Raw genomic sequence first — 11,138 nt, forward strand, 5'->3', positions numbered from 1 at the left:
GCAGTGGCAATCAGAAGAGAAAAAAAACTCTTTGTTTGCTGATGGCACTGAGCATCAAATGCCTGGGAGAAGACAGGCAAAGCCAAGGGGGTAGTCCTAGTCCCGCCAACCAGGTAAGGGACTCGACGTGCCCAATAAATGTTCTTGTTTTTAGTTTTTTTGATTCTCTCTCTGTCTTTCGCCAACATGGAGCTCAGGGGCGTGAACCAGCAGTCAGTCGTGGTTGGAGTGGGGAAGTCATCCCCCCTCCCTTTTCTTTTCCAACCTCAAAACATCAAAGTCATGGCAGGTGGGACTAGAGAGAGAGTGAGAGCCCCAAGCAGACTGATAGAGGGTCATGATGCGTGGGAGAGGACTGGTAGTGTCAGCCAGATGCAAAGGCACGCGTCCGTATCCGGTGACTACTCAACAGAAAGTTAATTGACAGCATGGTTTTTAAAGTAGAGGCTGAAAAACCACAGAGATTTTAGGGGGTCCCTGGAGCACACAGCCCCCTACGAACCAAAAGCATGTAGCCACACAGACCCCAAGCACATAGAAACTTTTTCACTCTTTTCTGGAAGACGCGATATTCTGGGTACTCTACCATGCCCTGGTGCTGTTTCAGCAGCGGTGCAGTCCCTAGAAGGTGAGAGTACTACTTAGACCCTGAACAGTGTACATGTGGACACTTCTTTCCAGGGATGAATGTGAACCAGTTTCAGTCAGTGATGTTCCTGCAACAGTTCAAATGTTGTCTGTCTATGTTCTTAGAGATGAAAACTGACAGCAGTTTCATTCTCCCTCATGACTCTCCTGAAATTGCCAAGAATGATAGCAGAGGACTGGGTGTGGTGATATTTCAATGTCGCTCCATCAAGGTCTGGACTGAAGGCACCAGGCAGTCATCAGACCACAGCAACTTGTGATCACCGCCAACCTGAACTATAGTTGAACCAGAAAACTAAAGGCGAAAGGATCCTCTAGTCAAATGTTCTGAGTCACCCACTCCTCCAAATTCTTCTTTTATGTGCTTCAGTTTTGTATAGGTTTGCTCTTTTTTATTTGGGAAATAAAATTAAGAGTCAAAGAAACTAGTAGTATTAATGAAATTGGCTTTGAGGTTTTCTGCACGCACAGAATACCTCGTATCTTATTATGCAGGGTAAAGAGCTTTAATGATTTTCAGGCAGAATTTTAAAGGTAGTTCTTATAGGCTCTGACTGTATTCATTTAGACATGTATATTTTTAATGTCTGCATGAAGGGCACAGATGAACATAATTTCATGACTCGCTTTGATCACTTCCACTTTACTGGTATATTCTTATATAACATGAACTCACCATTCAATTGAAAGTGACCAGGTATGAAGCTGAAGGCTGCAGAGCATCAAGCACAGAGCTACAAATGCTACCCATCCTCATCAGGGATTTTTCAAACAACAGCTGTTTTGTTTTTTTTTTAAAAAAAGAAAAAAACCTCTTCCACTTTTGTAAAGTTTGAGAGTGAACTCACAAGCTAATCATGAAGAAAACAAAGGACTAGGATCAGATTCAAGTAAACTTCCTTTATGCACAACAGCCAAGACACCTGAGTCATAGCTTATTATGCTCCTGCTGTTCTTTGTCTAAGGATTCTTCTAAATAGAGGTAAGTAACTGCATTTGGATAAATAAGGATTGGGGTTGTATATTCAGATGGTGATGCCTTACATGATGCTTGACACCACTGGAAAGAAGTTTGGGCCCTTGCCCAGAGAAGGTTTCAGTGTAAATCAAAATCAATGCACAAGGCAAAAGTTAAAGTGCAAGAGGACAAGGGGATAAGCATAGGAAGGATCCATGAAGGAAAAAAAACTGCTTTAGGATTTGGAAGAGGAAAATGAGGGGTGGGAGGGAGGACAGGCTGGGGGGAGAAAACTGTGACTGCTAAAGAGGTTGCATGAAGGAAGTTACAAAGGCAAGTGTGGCAGAGGGAGATGCAGCAAATTGGTATATAGAGATTGTAAAATAACACAAGGAGTTTAAGGTGAAACAAGGGCAGAGTAATGAGTAGGGGTGGGATAATTACATTTATTTTAACTTGTGATCCCTTTTGCATTTGAATTCCCAAGTTGTATTAATGTAGTACACTTGTGCAGCCCCTGGGCTTTAGCTCTTATTATACTGCTGTTCTTTTAAATTGCTGAAAACAACTAATTCACATGACAAATTACAGGGAAAAATTCTCCTCTCAAATCAGCATGGAGGGGGAGTTTAACTCCCATGTTCTGCCACCGTTCAATGTGAAGACTGGCAGTGACATGAACAACAGCTCCACAGATGTAGGAGTGCAGTTTGGAACAGCAAAGTCAAGGTGCAAAGAATTTCAACCAAGCTGCCCACAAAATTCATTTTATAGACTTCTGAAATTCTAAGAAATGTATATATTTTTTTTTCATGCTCGAGAACTCAAAACAGCTTAAAGGATTAATATAAATTTGCTTTTTGAACTACACCTAGACTAAAAACTTTGTTGTGTACCAAATGTCAGCTTGATGTAATTTGGAGCACATGAAATATTAAATCCTTAAAACCCTGGGTTTATAAAGGGAACATTAACTACACTATATATCGCAGAGCCCAATCTCAAATTACCTACTGTGAAATAGTGCCACTAAACTTTCCAGATGATGTCGTTAAATTAATTGTTTGCTGAAACTGACCCACTTACTGAGGTCCTCATTAAACTTCTATGGCAGGTGTTGAAACTTTGAGACTTTTGTTTCAAGGGAAGTTGCAAAGTAAAAGTCGTATTGGCTCAGAGACCTTTAGTACTCAGGTTGTGTGGAGTACACACGTCTTCAGGTCTCACAAAGTACCAGATTTTCATTAGATAACTGCACCTAATTTAGCATAAGAGTGCCGCTGCTGGTTAGTGCAGAATTTCCCAGTCAGTGATTTGTGCTCCTTTGATGCAGTAAATTCTGCATCCCTCTGAGATATTAAAGGATGAACTTGAGATTCCCAGACAACTTAACTTAATATTTCTTCAGTCCTCAGGATGTCTGAGATTGAAGGCATTAAATGGATGAATTCACTTCCACATTCTACCTGACTCTGGAACAGAAATACCGTCTCCTAAGAATATCATTATTAGAGTTCAAAATGTTTTCAATTAATTTTTTTCTTCTTAGAAAAAATGGGAGAGTAACTTTTTTTCTTCTATTTTCCCGGCAAAAAAGCTAATTGCCTGGGGGGGTTAACTATTCTTTACCACTCAGATATTATCAAAATGATTATCTGAATTTTTATTTCTAAAACAAGGGTTAGGTCTTTTCAGTAACACCCCTCCCCCCCACCAACATTGTCAATAAAATTTCAGAGAACAAACTGGCTCCATTTTGAATCTTCTAAAATGAAGCCATCACCAATATTTGTTTTCAAGGTTACCTGGGTTCAATACAGTAGCACCTGGCTTAAAGTATCAGCTTTTTGTTATGAAGGAATTCAGGCTATCTCATAGTCTCTTCTGCCTTAAACTCAATGAATGTTAACACCTTTTTATTCCCCAGAAAACTAGTATTTCATTTTTTCAAGCAGCTCCACTGACTTTTCTCATATTGCTGGTGTGCCCTTTTAGTGCTGCAGTGGCAGTAACTATAATGTTTAGAGTACAGTCTGAAAGCACCAAGAAGCAGCACTAGGCTCTGCTTTGGAAGTAAAAGATTATCTCTTCCGTTGCAACATCCTCACAAAGCTTTTCTACTTACATAAGGATAGGTGGCCTGTTTCCCCTCCCACTTACCCCAGAGCTACTCTCATGAAGCAAATGCAGTCATACTGGTATTCAGAAAGATAGGATAATGACTAAACACATTATCAAGTCCAGTCGCCTGATTAAAAGGCACCCAATATGTGAATATACATTCAGGACCATCACATTATGCATCCAAAGAGAAACTTGGTACTCTACTTTTAATAAGTCAAAACTTTCAGCAAGTTATTTTTTTAGATAAGTTAAAACAACAATGCCTGAAACCAACCTTAACCAGTACAGTAAGATCCCTGTTACCCAGCACTTCAATAACTGGAACACGATTAACTGGAATTTCCAGCCGGCCAGCAGCCAAACGTGGCGGGGGGGAAGCCTGCATGCTGCGGCGGCAGTCGCCACCCACCACCCTGCGCTGTCATTGCTCTGCGTGTGGCTGCTGCCACCCCACCAACTCCGCATGCGGCCACTGCTCCCCTCCCCTCTGTCCCCCACTCCATGTCCAACCGCTGTGCCTCAGGTAACCTGCATTTTTAGGTTACCTGTACCCCCCATTCCCCACTTGTGCCAGACAACAGGGATTTTACGGCATTGCTTTTTAAAAATACCATCCTGTAGCACAAGTACTTAAGTCCACTTCCTTTCCTGTCCCTGGTCAGTGTTCCTGGTCTGAAGAAGTATCCCAAACTTTCCCACAAAGCCTCAGTTTCCTCTTTAAAATCACAAACCCACATTCAGTGTGTCATGTTTTAAAACCATGGTGGGGGGAATCACACAAGTTTCAGTGTATGTCTTCCCTAAAGAACAACACCATAAGCTTATCAGAACCCAATCCTGCCTCATCCCTTCCCCTCCTTTTGCTTATCCTCATTTCTTGTGGCAAATCCAAAATGTAGATCACAAACTATTTAGAGCTGGGCCTTGTCTTCAATTGATTTTGCAAAGCACATAACATATTTACTTTTAGTGCCCATAAATAATGGACTACGAGGAAGAAAAAAACCCAACCCTTTTAGCAGACTAATTTGACAGATACTGAAATCCTGAAGTGTAATAAGATACTCTCCTGCAAACTGTACATCAGCTGACAGCCATGTTAAAACTGAATAATTAGGAAGAAAGCTAAATCAGAAAGGTTATCAGAGCAGAAAGAATAATGATGAGTCAAACAGCTGAAAATTCAAGCGGTCTGAATTAAGGACTGTTCCTCAATCAAATATGAAACTGGTGGGCATTCAAGTTCTAGTCCTTGATACAAACAGGCCACCAATTTAAAAGGAATAAAAGGAACAGTTGGCAGAAAAATTAGAAGCATATCTTCTGACATCAGGAGGCAACTGAGTTAGTGCATGTACTGACATTTGCCCCAGCTTCTTATCTTAGCTACCCTGATAAACATATTCTTGTGACTAGATGCATTTTTTATAAAAACCTGCATGTACACTAGGTACATATAGAAAACTGCATGTACACTATATGCTTATAGATATATGACTGCGCATGTGTATATTATGCCAGCAATGCATCCAAAGTAATGGTATAAATTTAAATCTCATGACACCTTTAGATGAGAATTTCAGAGTTAGTAGGAAGCCTGGACTGAAAAGCAGAATTTGTTTAACTGTTTTCTCTAGAAATATAGTTTCAAGACTTATAGGGCAATTGCCTGAGAGCTATAACCTCTTCTTTGAGATTTGACTGTGTGTGTAGGAATTCTATGCTCAAGCAACTGCAGTTTTATTTTGTGAACATGTAGTCAAGTAAAAAAAACAAACGCAGAACTGAAGCAAGATGGAGTTACCTTTCACAGCCCATCAAAACAGGCAGAGATCCTCTGCAATAACTACTGTCCTCTGTGGGGGGGAAGAAGAAAGAAAAAAGCCCAAATACGTATGAGTTACCCATCTAGTATATTGCACAAGGAAAGAAAGCCTTTTGGTAGCCCTTTGAGCTAGGATATGCCAGCACTAGAAGAAAGGTATGGAAATGAAAGAAGACAGTAAATCAAAATCACATTCTGAACATGCAGCACTGTTAAGAATAGCATTAAAAGCTGGTTGGTTGAGCTTATCAATTTCTTAAGCTCCCCATCTGAAACTGCCACTGATAACCTTGTAGGCCTACAAAAGAAAGAAAAAGGTCTTACAGTTATGACAGCACTCCCAGATGCCTATGCTGGGTAACCCCAGCAGGTTCTATGTTTGCTCTTGCCCTTTGAACTGAATTAAGTTTTCTTTGCCAAAACAATTAGCTCAGTGGAATGAGAAAGAACATGGGATGAAATGAACATTCAAGTTGCATGTAAGCTTTGCATGCTTCTAAAGTAAATGCTTAAGAGATTTACTGTGATTAATATTAAACTAGCAAAATTCCTCCAGCTTTGAGGAATAATAAAACGTTTTTACCCTCATGGGTTAAACATGTGATGCGAAATAATGGCTTGCAGATCATTCCTGAATGAAAGAAAAAAAAAACCCAGAAGGCACAAGACCCAAGATATAATTGTGCTCTGCAGTGGGAAAGAAAGCAGGCCAACAAGAATCGACAATCACCTCTATTCTAAAACTGAAGAAGTCACAGTGTATTCTGCCTACACTAGAGTGATATAACTGAAAACAAAACCCAAAGCTGAACTATAATAGAAGATCATCATCATCAAACGTTTGTACAGGATTCTTGCTTCTCTGTTAATAATGGGGCACAGTAAATACCTTTTTAAATGTTTCCAGTTCTCTTAAAATGACATTCTCTCATCACTACCCCAGAAATCATAGGAAATACTGTAAATACTAAGATAGTAGGATTACATTTTTAAACTGTAACCCCCAGGTTGCAAACGGTTAAGCAGAGAAAAGTGGGACCACTCCAAGCTTAGGAAAACCAGACCTAGAGGCTAGGGACAGACATTCAAAAAGCCTGAGCCTGAATTGATTCAATATTTGCAGGTTAGTTTAACCTGCAAAGCTTGAACTGATTTGGAGGTGGATAGGCATTCCCTTTTCATTCCAGACATGCAGGCACATGCCTGCAGTGCCTCAGGCTACAAGCCAACAGGCACTAGAGCAGCCCTCCCTTCCATACTACACTGCTGAGCTGGGGGGGGGCATGGTCAGGTCCTGGTAGGATGCTCTGATTAGGGAGGGGTATAAACCCCATCCCTGCATGCACTGTCCAAGGGCTGCTCAAACAGCATCAGTGTTGCCAGACCCTGGACCTGTTGATCCTGAGTTTTCCAATCTCTTGTCTCTTTGCTTCTTCAGACTGTCTGCATACCAAAGTCATTTCTAACACCTTTCTCTGTCCCCTCTTAAAGACTGACAGATTGCAACCAGCAGGTTGTTTGTCAGAACAAAGGTTATCAGCCCATCAAGCCCTACAAAAGAAAACATCTCTCTCATTAGTTTCAAACTCTTCTTATCTGCAGGGTGCATTTGTATTTGCAAGCCACTATCTGCCTTTATTCCAGTTAAATTGGAGACCCACACAGACACCTCTCAGCATTAGCTAACATAGGGGTTGGGCATGGCCAAATGCCAGGTCCCTGCACTGGGGTCCCTGCCATGGAAGAGGGCTGGGTGGGGGGATTCTCTGCTTGAGCAGCCAGCAAGGAGGGGGAAGCCTGGCAGCCACTGCAGTCCCTGAGCCAGCCAAAGCAGTGATAGTGCTCTGTCTAGGTAGAGCGGGGCAGGACCAACCCTGCTATAATCCAGCAGACAGCCCTGCCCAGAGCTGCAAAGCATCTGGGATGCTGGGGGACTCCAGTTTAATTTAAACCGACAAGGGGTCTGGGACAGACATTGCATAAACCCGTGTGACCCAAATCAGTTAAGTCTGATACTACATTCAACCAGGTTTAACACAAACTGGTTTCAGTCATTTTCAAACTGGTTTAAGTGCACTGAACATCTGTTCTGTTACAGGTTTAAACCAGTTTCTGATCACTTAAACTGGTTTAATGTGTAATGTCTGTTCCTAGCTAAAGAGCTGGGTTGAGCTAGGGCTCCTCACTGACCTTGGGAGCTGGCAGAAAGTTATCACCATCCAACAGAAGAATATGTGGGGCTATGAAAAGTCTGCAAAACAGAGAACAATGGGTTGAACTACAGGCCCCTGGCTACTTTGAAGGCTAGTAGGAGGGGAAGTAGGACAGAAGAGCTCAAACACAGGGGTCTTTTTTGCCCAGAACCAGTGTGGTTAAAGCAGGACTTGGTCCTCAATATGCTCCATTGAAAGAAACCCCAGGGACATTGTGGAGGAGCCTGGTCTGAGTGCAGCTGAGAGAAGGATCAACTTCCCCACAGGAGAGACCCAACAGGGAAAGAAACTGACTGTAGCTACAGAGCAGGACCTGAGTGAGTTGCGCTAAAAAGGCTGTAGAAGTTAGCATGGTCAATGTGATTTTGGAAGTCCTCGTGCCATTTAAGACAGCTGGGACTGTGAACAAGATGAAGATTCTCTTCCTGAAAGGTCCTTGTCAGATTGTTTGGAGTGGAGGTTTTAAGTTGCACTGGTGAAAAGGGGTAATTTTGTCAGATTGTCATCATGTAACGAGGTTTCAGATCGTGGGATCAGGCCCTTTTTTAGTGCTCTTCTGGAGCCATGCTCTTCTGTAAGGGGGGCCGAACGCATGACAAAATATCATTTGTGTTAGGGCTCCGAGTCCCTGTCACATACCCACAACCCCTTCTGAGAAGAATTATGTAAGAGAAAAGTGTCCAGGTTTTTAAGGGTGGCTACTGAAGAGGTGCTGCAGACAGTAAAGGAAGGTGTTAGTTAATGGACAGAGGAAGGAACTATGACTCGGGGATCCTTCAATATCATTCTGGGCTGCAAGTACTGATTTGTCAAAGGCAACATAATTAATCATCTTATTCTTCTGCACAATGGGGATAATACTGCTTTCCTAAGTGAAATGGATTATGATTTAAAAAGTGCAATGAATAAGACAATCAAATGAATTAAATACATCAAATCAAATACATTTCAACAGGAATTATGTGCCTAAATAACTTTGAGGATTTGGGCTTATGTGAATACTTACTTTTTATTTCTTCCTTATAAAGGCAAGCCTTTCAGAAAGATTGCTCTACTCACCAAGGGAAAAAACTGGGATTTTAGGGATGAATATGGACATAATCTCTGAAGATGGAACATTGCATTGTGTGTTTAGCTTGGCATAGAAGAATGAAGGACCCAATTCGAAGCTTCCTGAAGTCAGTGAGAGTCTTTGCATTGCTCCATTGGGCTTTGGACTGGCTTGTGAGAAGGCTGTTCAAAAAATGATATTTAAAAGAAAACTCTGCCAATTCCAACAGCAAAAGCCAGACAGGATCACATCTGTTTGGTTTACTTTTTGAGGCCCTCCAATATTTAGTGGCCCAAACCATTGTAGCGATTTTACAAATTTGTGGTGGTCTACTAGTTCACAGATTTGGCAACGTGCATTTCCGATGACTGTTTTAAGCTGCTGAGGGAATCCCATATTTTTAGCTATAAAGTCCAGACTTCTGCTTTCAGCATCACTAACAACTCCACAATCCTAAGAGGAAACGAGTGTAGAGAGGTAGGGGAAAGTGAAGAAGTCTTTTGATGTGATCCCTTGGCAGACACGGGAAGAATCAAGAAACCCATGCACTATGAATGACAGTCATTATTTGTGCCTTCAACACTAATAACAATAATACAACACTTTCTGACTGCTTTGTGCCACCGTTAATTTGTAACAAGAAGCACAGCAGCAGCCACCATTTCCCTCTTTTGTCATCATGACCCTTTTCCAAATGAATTCTTGACAGGAATGCTCCAAGCTAAAGTCATTCACCTGGGCACCTATAATAGAATTTTATTTTCCTCCTCTTCTCCCTGAAAAAGGGTCAAAATATTTGTATACATTATGTACAGAGTGTTGTGTTATGGATACTTCACAAGACAGAGAGTTTGGAACCTCTTAGGCAGGAATATATCCTTGGTATGAAGTATTACGCACAACAACCTATTTCTAGTGTTAAGCAGGAAAGTGATGCTTCTACACTCTATCTAGCATCCTGAACATGAAGATCTCAAAGTCACTACAGAAATGAGTAGGTTAGGTCTGTGAGGGAGAGAAGTTGTATTTATCTCCTTTTTACAGACGAGGAAACTGAACTATAAAGAGATTAGTGGAAATAAATTATGCCTCCCCCACAAATGAAGAGAAAATGCTGAAGACTTTCCACCTCCAAAGACACCACACAAAAGGCAATCTGGCTTCTGCCAACACCTCAGGGCAGGGTTGGGAATAGGGAGCATGGCCTTGTCCCTTGCCACATCATGATGGCTATGTTGAAGGGAAGTCTGGCTTCTCAGTACACAAGCAATGAACACTTTCCAGGATGTGCCCCACAGTACCTAGCACTGCACCTTTCAAAAATATAAGCGTGGGAAAAGACTTAGAAAGCTGGAAGCAGAGTCCACTTTCCCTTACTCCCCATCACACGCAGCATTCCCTCCCTAGTGTGACAGATAGCTCACACTTGTTCTCACTGGCATCTGAATGCTCCCCACATATTTTTAGGGGATACTGAAGCTGTGCAATGGAAATAGTTCAGAAAATAAAGATTTCCACTGCACTTGATTTATTTTAAACAAAACACAACAGCCCCCAGCTCCTGATCACTCTATTGCCTCAGGCCCTCTTTTCACTTAGTCCAGCCCAAGCTAAGGTTCTGCTATGTGTAGCTAGCATATCACTTTCCCTTCAGGCTACAGCGATAAGCACAAGCTACTCCTCAGGGCTAAGTTCCCCTCGATTTTTGTGCTCAGACATCACACTAAATGGCATCTGCGAATAAGGGCCTTGCTGGCTAGCTTTTAATACAGCCTGGGCATAATCCTCCAATTCACAAAGGAAAACAAAACATTTCTCCTTTTTAATTTCACCTCTACTCTCTTCTGGATAATACTTATCAGGATGTGTTCCAGTTCTCCAAGCGCACAGGCCCTCAGACTCCTCTCCCTCCACATGAACTTAAGAGGTACTTCCTAAGAATTAGGATCATTACATGTTCAAAATGGGGCCAACTTGTCAACATGCAAAAGCCCAGTGCTTCTTGCAGTTACATTAGCCTTAGGTTTGGGTGGTGCATCTTGTTTCACATGCTAGCACATTGGACTACTGCTGGAAAAAACAAGACACTTAAGATTTAAGAATTATACTTAGATAGAAATAATAAGAAGGACACCTAACATAAGGCTCTACACATCCTAACACACAATTAATATTACAGCACAACTCTAGCAGGGTTAAAATAATTAGTAAAAACAAAAACTCATCCAGCAAAACACCCAGAGAGATGCTATCATTTTGGGAAGCAGGAAGAAGTGCTCTGGGTTAGAATACAAGGTAGTTGAGGGGAAAGAGATTTAA

General features: G+C 41.6%; 1 protein-coding gene across 1 annotated transcript in view; it reads right to left on the reverse strand.

Annotated features, from left to right (window-relative positions):
- Positions 1–11,138, reverse strand: part of CLMN (calmin) — a 118,157-nt gene that overhangs the window by 40,748 nt on the left and 66,271 nt on the right. The window lies entirely within an intron of this gene.

This window comes from Crocodylus porosus, unplaced genomic scaffold (assembly GCF_001723895.1).
Source record: "Crocodylus porosus isolate Cpor-Errol unplaced genomic scaffold, CroPor_comp1, whole genome shotgun sequence".
NCBI lineage: Eukaryota > Metazoa > Chordata > Crocodylia > Crocodylidae > Crocodylus > Crocodylus porosus.